Here is a 15,872-nt window from a genome sequence, read left to right on the forward strand (position 1 = left end):
TTCTACATAACTTGTGCATTACTTAAATACAGTATTGATTTATGAAAGTTGTCAATGTAGCAAGTTGGAAGTTAGCTCATGAATGCTGTGCCATGTAAAGAAAATAAACAAGGACTTTTTGTGCAAATGTGGGGAACAGTTAAGTTAGTCTGTGTTTAAAGGGAGGTATCTTGCACTAAGACTGCAAGTATGGCATTGTGATATCCAAATATGGTTGCGTAATTCCCAAATGGTTGTGTAATTATGCTTCTGGTGTCGAAAGAAAGCTCCAAACAAGGAGAATTTTGTAGAGTTTGTGGAATTCCCACTACCAAAAAAAAAAAGATTCTTGCTCTGGGGTATGATTATATGTGTCATAGAATGTGGTGTCCATCGCTGAACAGAATTTTGAAGACTCGATGAGTTCTTGAAAAGAGTTGATTGATTTAGGTTGATTTTGATCTCTTGACCAATATTAATGCCATGAATTTGCTGGATGTATATTATACAGAACATATAAATATAATATGTGTGCATTTATTTTTCTTGACATGATATAAACTGAGCTGTTCTTGTGTAGCTTGGAGAGTGAAAATTTTACATTGAAGCATATATGGTATTTCAACATCCAGAATAAATCACATGGCATATCCCTAATCTTTCTTCAACCTGAATACCCCCGTACTCATTGGACAGGCCATGAATGTTTATATTAAATGTTTGAGCCCAAGTGTGATTTTTGAGAAACTGTCTGGAGGAAATAATATCTATGGATATATGTATCGTATGGCAATGAAGACTGAAGATTTTGCTTTAACCCTAAAAAGACTGGGGGGGGGCCTAAAAGGCCCCCCCCTCGACATTTCGCGCGATTACTCAGCAACACGCAATGCTCTCGCCGCGATGCTCTATGACTTTTTTCTTTTGAGTTTCCCGCACATTTTGACACCAAATTTGTGACGCCCGGGGGTACGGTTCTGAAGTTACATAACTTTTTGTACATGCACGTGAGACCGAAAATGGCTCAAAAATGTGATTTTGTGTACAAAGTCAATACAAATTGAGTTTTATCACATGGTTCATATAAATATGCTTATTTTTACTCTCAATGGCTAAAATCAATTTGTTTTAGTAGTATTATGCTTCAAAAAGGGTCTGCCACAAATTTTGCTGAAAAAAACAACAAAAACAAAAGGTCGAAAAAACAAAGAAATACATAAGAAATTCATGAAACAATAAAATTAATAAGAAATTAATTTTGATACCGAATTTTTTTTCAGGTACATTTGCTAAGAATGCTACAAAGAATATCTATACCAAAAATGAGCACTTTTGGAGCTTTATTTACTGATTTAGATAAAAAAGTCTGATTTCTCGCATAAATTAGCATAATTAATCAAAATAAAATAAAAGAAGACTATTTTGGAAAATTTAAATATACGATCTTGTAGATTACATCGCATACTACCATTGTGCAAATTTCCGCGGCGATCGCGCGATCCGCGGCCGAGATCTTAAGGGGGGGCCCTTTAGGCCCCCCCCCAGTCTTTCGAGCTATCAAAATAGCCCAGTCTTTTTAGGGTTAAGACCAAAAGTATAGCAATGTCGTCACTGTTTATTTTTTAGATCCACTCTTTAGTGCACTGGTTCTTTTGTAAAGTTCTGATTTTGTTACCATAACTCTTGCTTGCTTGCATGTCTTGAGATATGTTGAAATTGTTCTCAGTTGCTCTACTTAAGATGGAATTGGCTTTTGTTTTTCTTTTGCACCCAAACAGTATAAGGATTTAATAATGAATGTTTTCATATCCATAGCTATCCTGGATTGCAATGTTCATTTTCAATTTTGTGCTTGTCGTAATGTTAGGTGTCACTCGAGTGTGAAATCGTGGCAAAATTTGAAATGATTTGTCCGTTCGGCTGCAGTAGCGCAATCGTAGGAAGCTCATTGGAAGCAATTGTTCTGCCTTCTTTTTTTTAATTGTGTTTCATTTACTAAGTCCTTAGGTTGCATCTAATTAGGTCTGCTGCAATGCTGCTGTATGTGGCACTCTTCAATCAAATTTGAAGATATTCATTTTTTTCCCTCAAATGCTCAAAGATTTTGTGAGTGCTGAAGTGAGCAACTTTTGCTAGTTTGTGTTGTGCCTTGATCAGAACTACTGTGTCTACGATTGAGGCAGAGATTATAATCTGTGTTGAATAGAGTTAATGCCTATTGGCTTTGTAATGTGAATGTGAGGAGGGAATAAATTGACATCATTTGTCTTATTTTACTTGCAATACCACTGTTTCACAAGTGTTGAATATTTTGTCAGTTGCAGGCATTGACGTTATAACCATTGTTCACATAAATACAATTATGTGTAGGTGTGTGTTTGTGTGTGTGTGCGCGAGTGTGCATTTACATGGATTAAAGTTTTTAGGTGCAGAGAACAACTGTCTGCAATGATCGCCTGCACTCTGCAATGCTGTGTGGGGTATAGAATATTTGAGGAAACATGTAAGTTGTGAAATGCAAAAGAAAGTGGTACAGTCCTCCATAAAATCCATGTGTGTATCACATGTGTGTGTATGTGTGTGTGTTTGTGTGTGTGTGAGTTTCTGTATATGTGTGTTGGCTATGGAATACAACAGGAAAAATGAAATACAGTTCCCAGCAAGTTATTGTGCATATTATAGTATGTGTGGGTACACTTGTGTGTGTGTGTGTGTGTGTGTGTGTGTGTGTGTGTGTGTAGATTGAAAGTTTTGTTTTTTAAATCAAACAAATCTGGAGAATTGATTGCATGTTGGTTTCTCTTTGTTTTACTCTTCTGTTCCTTCATGGTAATGAATGCAGTGTGGAAGGTTACGTGTAAGCTGTTGTACAGCTAGAGAAAGGGCTTTCTAGATAATGACCTTGAACAGAGCAAGTGTATTCTTTCCTTTGTAAACAGTCCATTACAAGTATATTTGATCCATCGTTTGCAAGTCTTTAGTTTTAAATGCCTTAACTTGACGGTTGATGAAAGAACATGAAACTTTTGAGGGTAGGACCAAGTAGATTGTTTGCTGATTTACTGACAATTCTATGGGGTTGAATTAATCAATTATCCTATATTTAGAGTAAGTCCCCCTATGCCTTTCTTCAGCTGTTTGAATCCGTTGAATCATGGTGGTACATGTAATGTCATACCAAGGAGGTACAATGTACTTCTTGGTCATACCCATCAACGGTCCACCAGGCGCTGCGCGGCGCCGGGAAAAGTGGAAAGGGGAACAGTGTACCATAGTAGGAGCACACTTGTCTTGCTATAATTCGATACACACACACACAAACACTCACACACACACACTCTGAGATACTATACTCTGTAGTACGTGGAACTTGCATCTGTTGTGGACGCCACTTGCACTTGAAACTGCCCCTGTAATCAGAGACCAAGTCAAAGGTGAGTTGAATATTTAGTAGTGACTTTTGTGTTCTGACGTTTATTTTGGCATTTATTGCATCTTAGTGATAAGCACAAATCATGCATTTTCAAATGAAATCGAGCGCGGCGACGTGCTTAACGTTAGGGATTGCTGGAGCTGGACTCTGGAGGAAATTCTTCGTAGGTGTCCGTACTCCGTAGCCGTAGTGTGGGTAGGCGTACATTTGTGGTGGTACACTTGGAAATGGGTGGTGAGCTGATACGAGTGTGAGTGAATTCGATTCCAGAGTGCAGAGAGTCACATAGAAGCGAGACGAGATTGATGTGCTGATGTATATGGAAGCAGGAGCCCGTCAAAAACACGGATATACGTCGCGTAGTAATTCGAATTGCTACGCGACGTAAATAATTACGTCGCGTCGTTATTCGAATTACTACGCGTCGTAATTCGAATTACTACGCGACGTAATTATTTACGTCGCGTAGTAATTCGAATTGCTACGCGACGTAATTCCGAATTACTGCTCAACGACTTAACGTCACGACATTAAATGAATTAGTGTCATGTTGTAATTCCTAATGCTACGCAACGTAAATAATTACGTCGCGTAGTAATTCCAATTACGACGCGACGCAAATAATTACGTAGTGTTGTAAATAATAACAACGCGACGTAATTCCGAATTACTGCTCAACGACTAACGCAGCGAATTAACGTAGCGACGTTAAATCAACCAATGAAATCGTTCGTTATTTGCTCATTGATGCATCACGGTGCACGTGCCAAAGGGCGAGACACTCATTTCCTACAGCATGTTTGTCAGTACAGAGTACTTGGTTAGCTGGTATACCTTGAATACATATATTTCTGATGCAATGTAGGCCCAATAATTTAGGTTATAAACATTTCATAGGATTGTACTGTCAACGAAATGGCATATGGCTCGCTGTATAGCAGGGAGGTGAAAAGGAACTTCCACCATCCTGCTGTATAGTCAGTTCCGGTTTTCACCAGCACGCAGTGAACGGATTGCATGCGCTTCACTACCTGTTTTTCACACGCTATTAGGAACGATCCCATTGGTTGATTTAACGTCGCTACGTTAATTCGCTGCGTTAGTCGTTGAGCAGTAATTCGGAATTACGTCGCGTTGTAATTATTTACAACACAGCGTAATTATTTGCGTCGCGTCGTAATTGGAATTACTACGCGACGTAATTATTTACGTTGTGTAGCAATGGGAATTACAACATGACACTAATTCATTTTATGTCGTGACGTTAAGTCGTTGAGCAGTAATTCGGAATTACGTCGCGTAGCAATTCGAATTACTACGCGACGTAAATGATTACGTCGCGTAGTAATTCGAATTACGACGCGACGTAATTATTTACGTCGCGTAGTAATTCGAATTGCTACGCGACGTATATCCATGTTTTTGACGGGCTCCTGCTTCCATAGATGTAGAGTGTGGTCTTCGCGGTGTGTTATTGTGGTCATGTCGCAAGATGCCACCGACCCAAGCGATGCTGATATGTGAGTGATACAATGTAGTTCTGATAGCTTGCCAAAAACCTGATGAGTATTTGAATTAAAATGTTCTTGTCCCAGACAGTTTAAGCTACCAAAAAAGACACACAAAAAAGTGTCAAAATAATTCAGTCCTCAGTCCTCACCTCGCCTTCCCTCCATCTGATTGCAGAGACTCCAACTCTCCCGTTTTCGACGGGAGATCTCCCGCCGAAAGCCCATTTTTGCACAATCTCCCGTTCTCCCGTTTGAGATTTGATTTCTCCCGCCCTGGCTCTGTGTCTCCCGGTGGAAAGGATTTCTTGCTTATTTCTATCATATGTTGAAAAAATTAGCCTTAGTTAGCACCAGAGAACATCTAGAATCCTAGGAACTTCGCGCTTCGCACACATCAACTTGGAGTCTCCCGTTTGCTGGGGTTTCGGGCGGGAGAATCTCCAGATCAGAGGGTGCTTGGGGTTGGAGTCTCTGTGATTGAACATTGAAAGTGTACCCGGTGGCGGTACAGCTGTATCTAGCTGGGTAGGACTACATGAATTTATATAAAATTTCACAAAGGATCACTTGTACCTCTCATAAATCACCTCACCACCCGGCTTCTCAAAAGTGCGCATAGGCCTACATACATATTTATATATTCATGCACTTAGACTCTACAATCAGTGCAACTGCAAGATTTGTGCACGATTGCCCCATATCATAGCCCCAGTCTTCATACAATGACAATACTCAATGTGTTTATAGTGGCAGAAGTGGTCAAAATGATTAGATTCAGACATTTACTGCATACTGGATCCTCAATAGAGATGATGCATTTTCACATGACATACAGTGTAGACTCTTCATACAGAGAAGAAGACAGGATTACATTGTATCTAGAGATTTCTGTTGAATTGAATTGAATTGAATTTATTCATTTCATTTCCATTTACATTGCATTGCATTGATGTTTACGTATTGACACATAATATTACAGTAATATATCAGCATGAATTAACAGAATGGGTACTTATAGTGATAAGTTAACAGAAATGGGGTGACCCAACTAAAAGCATAGCTTGTCAAATTTGTAGGTATTAAACAACACTGTCTTTAATTCACTGCTTGACTTTTAAAGTAGGCCTACCAATGAACAAATGGTATCATCAGATTTTCTTGTACTGTACATATAGTGTGAATTCATTTTTTTTTGTGGGTAGATTTCAGTCACACTACCTACATGTACTCACTTTATATAGTAATAAATGAAGCATGCAACCACAAGTGAGCTAGATATGTGTGTTTTAGTTTGTGCATGTTCATCCAGCAATGTATTTGCTCTTTCTTTCTCCCCCCTTCATGTGGTTGTGTACACAAGGATCTCTTTGTTTATCTTTGTTAATTTTTCAGTCTTTGTCCTTGCTAAGTTTCATACAATGAATTCTGTTTGAGTTTGTTTTCTCTGCTATTTACACTTTTTAAAGTGTATTTAAATGCAGTACCTTATTGCCTCCTACAAAGTGCCAGTGGGAATGAAGAACTTGCCAGCTACAATGTATTTTGCATCGCTTCTAAATTGATATTCAGTCTGAAGCATTCCCGGTGCACTGTCTCCAGCCTTGGGGAAAAAATGCCATATTTGTACATTTAAATGTTAAACTGCAGCACAGGCATGATATATTTTTTCCCCTTCTGTTTCCTGTATAGTATAGAGCTTTGTCCCTCTCCCCCTCACCCAGTGGGCAGAGAGCTCGATCTGTTCCATGTCTGTTTGCTTGTTTGGTGGGGGAGGTGCAGGAAATATCAGCGGCACTTCCCCCGCCGCCGACAACAGCCACACCCTTTCTTTGCATGTTTGCCCAGTGGCCACATAGTCGATAGTCTTTCATTTTCAGCCCAGAAGTTCATTATAATAATTATTATTTTTTGTAATGTCTAGAGTTCTGTATACTGAAAAGTATAAATGTAAAGGTCCTCTATGATTGAAAACAATGGCTCTTTTCCAAACTCAGTATTTTACAAAGATTCTCAAGATTTGACAAGACTGAATACAAAAGTTGTATATATCTAGAGATTCTCTTTTAGTGTATGAATATTCAGTATTTTTTTATGATATTGTGTTTTCTTTCAGTGTAAACAAATTTTTACTTGAGTGTGCTATTTTGCTATTTTTCAATTTTCAGTTTCTTTTAGAAGTGCAGTCAATTTTGTTTTTTTATATCAAATCTATCTCTGTAGTTCCAAGAATTACAAACTGGGATATAATGTAAACACTTTTTTTTCATTTAATGGGCAAGCTGTATCAAAAATGGAAATGATGATACACATTGAATTAGTAAAATGATAGTTCAGAGAAGATACATTGTACACCTCATGTAAATCTGTTACTGTATGCACAAAATATACAGTCTGAGACTGTAATTTGGCTGAAACACAAGTTTGGGTGACGGAAGTTTAACTCTTTTAACAATTTAGTTTAAATGAACTACATGCACTGCACATGTTCTTGAACCTTGGGGATTCCCCAGGTTTATGTTACATGTGTACACCTCTGTTTTCATACATTGTAAAGCATCTGCTGTCGTTTCAGTAACAGTCTGAGAACAGCTACTTGTACATTAGAACCTCTTCCTCCTCAGCTGAGTAATACTGAAGATTGCGACATGTAATGTCTGTTTACTGATATTGTGCTACCATCCAGGTAATGCCACTTAAAGGACTGTGGCAAGTGCTTGATTTGGAAGTCAACATTATTTGTTAAAGGAATAGTATAGTATTGGTTGAGATGAGGATTGAGCTTATAACTTTTTGCGAGATACCAAGAAACCAATTAAATGAAATGTTACAGAGCATACAGTACTGAGAGTCTTGAATGAAAAGTTCATTGGTTTTGAATATGGCTGAGATATCCAAAAGCAAAGTAGAACGAAGCGATTCTAATAAAAGATGGGCCCCACCTTTCATTAGGATCCCTTTGTTTTGGATACATCTCAACCATTTCAAAACTTAGAATTATATGCTCTTTCATACATATTTCATAATAGTCTCTCATTATCTCACAAACAAATGTTGGAAACCTGAAGCCGCATCTCAACCAAAACTATACCATCCCCTTAAACACAAGTTCTAGTGATACAAGTTTAACCCATAACGATTAGTAACTACCAGCATTGCACAATTGCATTCATGAAGCTTGGGGATTCCCCATGCTTACTGTATGTTACACCTCAAGTAGAGATGAAAGCGTCTGGTGTCGTTCACATTTTGAGAACAGCTACACCCTCTTCCTCCTCAACTAACACTTTATTGAAGATTGCGACATGTAATATCTGCTTACTGATACATGTATCATGCTACCACCCAGACGATGCCACTCAAGTTAAACGACTGTCGCAGATGCTTGATTTTTATAAGTCAATTATTTGTAGCGAGTGCTGCAGTTACTAGTGTTCTTGCAGCAAGTGTGAAAATGAGAATCTGTACCTAGAATGCATTGATTTCAAACAAAGTTTGGATAGGGTGTGTGTGTATGAATTTTGACCAGTTGCCTATAGTGTAGCACCTGCAGTAGGAAATTAATATGCCTCATAAATCTTTCTTCTAGAGGACTACAATTTCACGTGGCATTTTCTGAAGCTGTGGTTGTAAACATTGTACTCCTTTTTCAGGGCTTAAAGGAAAGAAAGGATTCCATTCAATCCGCTATTTAGTGCTGAAAGCAACTGTTTCTGAAAGTAGATATGATTTTACATGCTTTTCGAGCAATATGAAGTCATTTTTCTCTTCACAGCGTAATCTGTGAATGCCAATGCCATGCCAATGCCAATGTCAATGTTAATCGGGCAGTGGTAAGTCATTTCAGTGTGATGGTATTTGTATTCATATTCGTCAAGGAATTAGGGGCGTGTGCCGAGTACACTTTGTACTTTAAAAGGGAAGAAGGGGATGGGTTGGAACATGGATAGGTAGGTACAATGTAGGAAGGAAGGAAGGAAGGAAGGAAGGAATAAATGGGAGAAGAAGACGAGAAAGAACAAAGAGGATGAGAAGGGAAAAGCAAAGATAAAGGATTGATCCTTCATCAGCAGTTTATGCCTTGTGTTCAGGTCTTGGCACATCCACTGATCAGTGTCTACTCCTCATTGATCAGGTGCAAATATTTTGGAACGGCAATGAATGTCTAGGGGCTTTGTCAGTGGTTCATTGTGTCAGGAATACCGTTCACGTACAACTGTTTAATTTTTATACCCTAGTCGCTGTTTTTTAAACCCGTTGAGGACCAGTCCTGAATATACTCGGGCAGGTGTCTATAGGCATGGCTCGACACTAACTTTTTTGTTTGGTGGCCCAATGGGCCACCAAAATCCTGAATTTCAAATGTTTGGTGGCCCGAGAGAAAGATTTGGTGTCCCGAAAAAAAACCCAATAAAAACATTAAAAGTCCCTGTTTTTATGAGTCAAATATTTAAGCTTCATGATAGTAAGAATTAGAAGTTGAACATATCTACTCATAAATAGACTTCAACAAAGTTGCAACACTCACTCTCAGGCACTCATTCAGTCCTTTTCATCCATCCTTTAAACAAATTTAACTGCTAATTTCCGGCGCACAAAGTTACAAATTTATTGACATACTTTTCAATAAATTTTGGTGGCCCAATGCGGGCCACCAAATTTGCCCTTTTTTTCAAATTTGGTGGCCCGACTTTCATTTTTGGTGGCCCCGGGCCACCGGGCCACCGTTAGTGTCGAGCCCTGCTATAGGGAATGCGTGTTGTAGCAAAATCAGTCCGTCCTCAATGGGTATACACTGTAAAATGAGGAATATTCGCGTGCATTTTAATTTTGCGAATTTCGCGAGCACCAAGATTCACGAAATTAAAATGCACGCGAAAGTTCTTGTCTACACTATATGCATTGAATGCCAGTGGCAGTTCGCAAAAATTTCATGCCGCAAAAAAGGCCTTCGGCTCCAATTCGCGAAAAATTCATGCCGCGAATATATCATGTTTTACAGTATGGGGAATTACGGTATGTACTATACGCTATATCTTTGCAGTGTTTTTAAAATTACACAGATGTCGTGAGGTGACTATAATAATAGTGCAATTCAACTACATGTACAAACCTTTTATGCCAAAGTGAGAGCATAAAAAAATACAATGTATTATCTCCAGTGAAGCAGACAAGTATACCATGGTAGACTCACTCTTTAGTTCTGTAGCTCTCATTCACCACTTTTAATATGTATACATTACCTTATCAGTACCAATATAATGTGCTCATCAAATGAATGGGATACATGCAGTTACTCTATTCAATGCAATGGGAAATAGAAAGCAAGCTGCTGCCTAGTGCAAGGGTTCAAGAAAGGTGAGTGTGGATCAGGGGATGATAGGAGCTCAAAAGTTTTAATGATGTCAGCTTCCTTCATTCTTTTCGGGCGGTAATTGATATGAATCTCTCAAAGAGGAAGTCAAAACTCGAAGACTCTCGGCTTGGGATTCGTAAACTCTGTATTACTGGCAAGAGGAAGGGCTTCCGGTTGCTGTGATGCAATGCGTTAAATCAACATCCTGACTGAATCTGAAAGTGGGGTCCCCTCGCCTTCGTATTGGCAATACATGTACATTAAAGGACAAGTTCACCTTTATAAACATAAGGATTGAGAGAATGTAGCAATATTAGTAGAACACATCATTGAAAGTTTGAGGAAAATCAGACAATCCGTTCAAAAGTTATGAATTTTTAAAATTTTTGTGCAGCAACCGCTGGATGAGAAGACTACTGCAGTGTATGAATAACTTGCGTACAACAATATAAGGAAAGTATAAAGAGAATTTCACAAAATTCCATCTTTTGAAAAAAGTACACATTCCCCTGATTCGTTACCGACAAATGTTATGGGCAATATTATTCCCCCTGCCTTTAGAAAGAGGCAAGTCAAGAACTCTTTTATTATGCGAAAAAAGTGAAAATATGTTGAATTTTCTTTTACATTTTCTTTATACTGTTGTACGCATATGACTCACAAGCTGTAGTAGTCTCCTCATCCAGCGGTTCCAACACAAAAATTTTAAAAATTCATAACTTTTGCATCGATTGTCCAATTTTCCTCAAACTTTCACTGATATCTTCTACTAATATTGTTGCATTCTCTCAATCCTTATGTTTATGAAGGTGAACTTGTCCTTTAATTGTACATGTGTACAATGTACCTTCATATACATGTACCAGTGATAATGAGAATAAAGCCATGAGCCTGAACAATCTCCAACATCACGTCCGTTCAGATGATTCTTATTGTCAGTTACTGACATCCATTGAAATTACATTGACAAATCAATTAAATTGCTCTTTTGACTCATTTGTGGCCCCATAGAGGATGTGTACATTCAATTCCAGCTTTCAGACTTTATGACTCAAATGAAGAGATATACATCCCTGGTTTAGAAGCCCAAATATAGTCTGCAGATGTACAGTTGTATGCACCGTATCCATGGATGCAAGACAATAGCAAAGTTTTTCCTCTTTCAGTCTTTGTTTATTTATGTTCTAGTGGTTACTATGGCAATGGTATGCTTCTGGCACTATTCTTGAAATTGATAAACACACATGTATGTCAGTACCCTTAACACCCTCCCCCCAGAAAAAAAGAAAAAAAAAAGAGAGAATGAAATGGAATTACATTGATGAGACTTGAAGCCTTTTATGGTCTCTCAGATTACTGAACACATCTCTTCAAACAAAATCTTTAAAGTGTCTATGCTATTAAGAAACATTACATATGATATGAACATACCCCATGAAAGAACTCTGCTATGAACATATTGATTCATTCAAAATCGTACTGCAATTATGAAATCTGCAAAGACTGCAGAAATACATGTCTTAAGGGCTCGACTTTTGTGGTGGCCTGGCTCCACAAAAAATTGATATCAATGCCAAGCAGGCTACCAAATTTCCAAAATAGCTGTCTTTTGATGACCCAATCAAGTACTTAAATTTCAAAATTGATTGTTTTATTTCCTTTTATTTTGTGCCACTATCTTAAACATTTCTTTTTCAAGCCACCAAAATTTCAGTTTTGAAGATTTTAGTGACCGTGCTTTGGAAGTCCCAACATTCTCGCTAGAAACAGCCTGATTTCGAAATGCGAATGTTGGCAGCTCTGCCAAATTTGAAGCACTTGAGGTTTGTGAAACTTTATTACAGTCCCTGTATCTGAAATGCTCTTGGCCAAGATGACTCACCCCTTCTTGACGGAAACACCTCTACATTGCCACTTGTCTTTCTTTCTGTGTTTCCTTTCACATTAAATGGGAATAAAATTGATATTCAGTTTTCACTATCAGCTTCCTGCAGCTTGATTTACAGGCTTTTTTTAAATTTTAATACAGACTTTGTATTTTTCTTATTGGAGTATTTCCACAAACTGTCTCCTGTTCACTGTAGAAGTTTTAGGCGTACTAGTATTTAAATACTGGTGGGGCAACATCACTTTTCTTTTTTTTAAATTCTAATGATGACATACAATGTGTGCTATTGCTATCAAATTCCTCCTACAAAAGAAAAAAAAATGGTTTCCCTTATTATCAAGCTATGTGTAAGAATGGAATGAAAACATTAAAAATGCATATAAATATTTCTCTAAGAAGTGGGTCACTTATGAAAAAAGGAGAATGGAATACAAATAGCAAACATGAATAATGATGCAGTTGTGGTTGAGCATATCAAATCAAACATTTGCATGAAAAATTGGTGGCTGCCCTTACTGTCACTACTAGTGATACAAAATTTAACATGCAAATTTTAACACAGATTTGTATGAATTTTGACTGCACGCTAGCACTATTCACTGTACACTTTGTATTTATAACATTTTACATTTCATACACTTTCAGAGCTTTCTTCACTCATTTTCATATGAAGAATGATATTCAAAGAGAAAAATGATGGAGCAGTTTTGCATTGCTATGATATCATAGCAATCAACATTGTACATGCATGGCCAAGCTATTTGCACAGATGTAAAATTAGAGAGGTAGAGAGAAAGAAATAGATAATATACATTTGTCAATAGATGATATCCGCCCAGTTTGTAAATATCACCACCAACCCAGCATGCCATACCGTGGAAGGCGCTGGGGTGTGGAGCGTGACAAAAAAAGCACTTATGTGAGCCAGATATTAACATCCACCCTGCCACTGGCCAACCATCCGCTTCACTGCTAATATGAATCATCCCGAAGAAAGAAAGAAAGGCAGAAATGCTATCAAGAAAGAAAACGAATCTTACTGAAAAAAGTATTAAAGAGCTTTTTATATGTAATATGTGTGATATTATTAGTGATATTCTCCATACTTGTGCTACTTTTGTAGATATGTTTCAGACTACATCAGATAATTTAGACAGCTTACAGTTCCCATTTGCTTCTGATAGAAAAAGTTCTTTCTTTTATACATGTAGGATTTTTTTGTATGTTTTGGGGCTGATTTCAGTACTTGCAATTTGAACATACTTATACTATATACATGTACCTTGCCAGAGCTGCAGGATCTTGAATTTGGTATTCAACAATGAAAAACAAAACAAACAAACAAACAAACAAACACTCCAGTGCAGGTATGATAAAAAACAGAAAAATAACACACCACACCTACAAATGTAACTGTAAGATATTAAAGGGATGGAATAGACTTGGTTGAGATGGGACTTTTGGTTTCCAACTTCTTGTGAGGTATTAAATGAGAAACATCTTCTAAAAATAAAGGAACATACAGCTGTACAGAGGAATTCAAAGTGTGTTTGATGAAAATTGGTATTGAAATGGTTGAGATATCAAAAAATGAAGAGATCCTAATAGAAGGTGGACCCATATTTTATTAGGACCAGTTTGTTTTCATATCGCAGCCATTTCAGAACCAGTTTTCATCAAAAGAACTTTTAATTCCTCTAGAGTTGTATGCTTTTTTATATTTCATAAATGGCTTCTAATTATCTTGCAAAAAAAAAAAAGGAAAATCTGAATACCCCATCTCAACCAAAGCTATACCATCCCTTTAAAGAGATTTCTTGACTAGAAAGTGGTTTGTCATGCACACTCTATTTGTTTGAACATGGTACTAGAATGATGCTGAAGATTGGAAGACCATGCACTCTATAAAGTAGATGGGACATGGATGTATTGTATATTGTACATTGTATGTTAGACAAATATTAATTCATCTTATAGTCATTCATGGAATATATTAAAATTTGGCTAATTTCATACAATCCTATGCACACCTCTTGATGATTAAGTACAGATTAGGGTAAACTTACAAACTAATAGCAAGATATAAACATGAAGTGTATGCGTAAACTCACAAGCAATAGCAAAAACAGTTGGGATGTATGCGTTCCACAGGCCATTGCACAAACTTTATGATGTTTTCCCCCACGCAAATATTTTTGTGGGTTGAGCGGCCGTTTCTATGCATTCCTCCCACTGAATATTTAGACAAACAAGTTACATGTTGTTTTCGTCTTGATATGCACTTTGCTAAAACACTCTTTAGTTTCAATATCAGTGTGTTGGTATTTCTGAAGTCAGTGAGTGCAAAACATTCACCATTGATGCCAGTTTATAAAAATAAAAGAACATAAGGACACGAGCAAATTAGCACTGGAATTGGTATGACATTGACCTGTCAAAACATGTGTGAAGTACATTTCATAAGATATTTTTAATAGGACTAAGAGGTTTCAGAATTGGCAACTAGTATGTGAGGGTGTACCTGTATATTCCTTTCTTTTTTTAAGTATGGTGGTAAGGTTGTAATCATAAATATGTTATTTTTTCATTCCTTGTTGGCATTTTTCCAGAGGTGATTAATCACAATGATTGTTGCGGTTTTTGTGGTCTTTCCAAGTATGTAGGTTTATGCCTGTTTTCTTTTTGTTTTGTTTTTTTGATACATTGGATCAGAACTGGCGTACGTGTACACATAGCTGTTGCCTGCTCCCCACGTAATTAGCAATTTGTTAGGAGCCTAGCAACTGCAGTGACAAAAGCTGAATAACAATCAAATTAAATTATATCTGTAAATATAATGAGTAAAGAGTGTTATGCTATAAATTTTTACTCATGTTCAAGTTAGCTCCAAACAGTAGGAACAATTTCAAACTTTGTAAAACACAATGTTTGGGGTTTCAACAAAGTTTGGCATGAAATGAAAGAGTAGTAGATTATTTCTCAGTCTTTTGGAGCAGTTTTATGTGGGGTTAAAACCTCATATGCATGTGTAATACAGAGTGTATCTTACTGCTAATTAGTTGAGGTGGTGATATTCCCCCTACTTTCATCAACCTTTTTTTTTTTGGGGGGGGGGGGGGAGGAGAGGTTGACAAAAGAACTCCACACACTGTGTAAATGACATCTTCAGAAACCTTTGAAAGGGCTAGTCAAAAACACTCTCACCAAGTGTGACTGAAAATATTTGATTATTCTGAGAAAACATTAGAATTGTACTGAGCACTCTTGAAGGCCTATACTGCAGACATTGACATATGAAATTTGACACCTGCTCTCTTATCTTTAGGGCAAGTACCTCTTGCCATAAAATCCTTTTTAAAGATAGTTCTTTATTGGATGCTGGCAGGGACTGCTGAGACTCCTTAACCCTTACACCACCGGACCTCTTTCATGGGATGTTCATGGTCTGTAGTGTCTAACAGTAGTCCTTTGCGGGGTTAATATTATTCTTTCTCTCCCAAAAGTGACTTTTGCTGGTACATTGGTTGCTGGGCACAGCTGGTCGCCACTTTGAAGTACATTGTATGTATCCTTTTTAATACTTTGATGAAAGAGGAGGGTGCCAGTTCAGGTGCAGATTTTGAAACCTGATATATTGCTTGTAATAAAGAAAAAAGAAAAGAAAAGGAAGAATATGGACTGGGTCCAGCACTCTGTCAAAGTGTCAGC

The 15,872-nt window shown here is 37.5% G+C and overlaps 1 protein-coding gene across 1 annotated transcript in view; it reads left to right on the forward strand.

Annotated features, from left to right (window-relative positions):
* The first annotated feature begins 3,316 nt into the window (after window positions 1-3,316).
* The window catches only part of LOC139738391 (CD151 antigen-like), a 30,597-nt gene continuing 18,041 nt past the window's right edge, over window positions 3,317-15,872 (forward strand). Inside the window, exon 1 of the mRNA XM_071649026.1 lies at window positions 3,317-3,413. The gene's annotated coding sequence lies outside the window, so the exon portion shown is untranslated. The remainder of the gene's footprint in view (window positions 3,414-15,872) is intronic.

The sequence above is a fragment of the Diadema antillarum genome, unplaced genomic scaffold, assembly GCF_040938485.1.
Source record: "Diadema antillarum isolate AM-2024a unplaced genomic scaffold, OU_Dant_1.0 seq00000740_RagTag, whole genome shotgun sequence".
NCBI lineage: Eukaryota > Metazoa > Echinodermata > Echinoidea > Diadematoida > Diadematidae > Diadema > Diadema antillarum.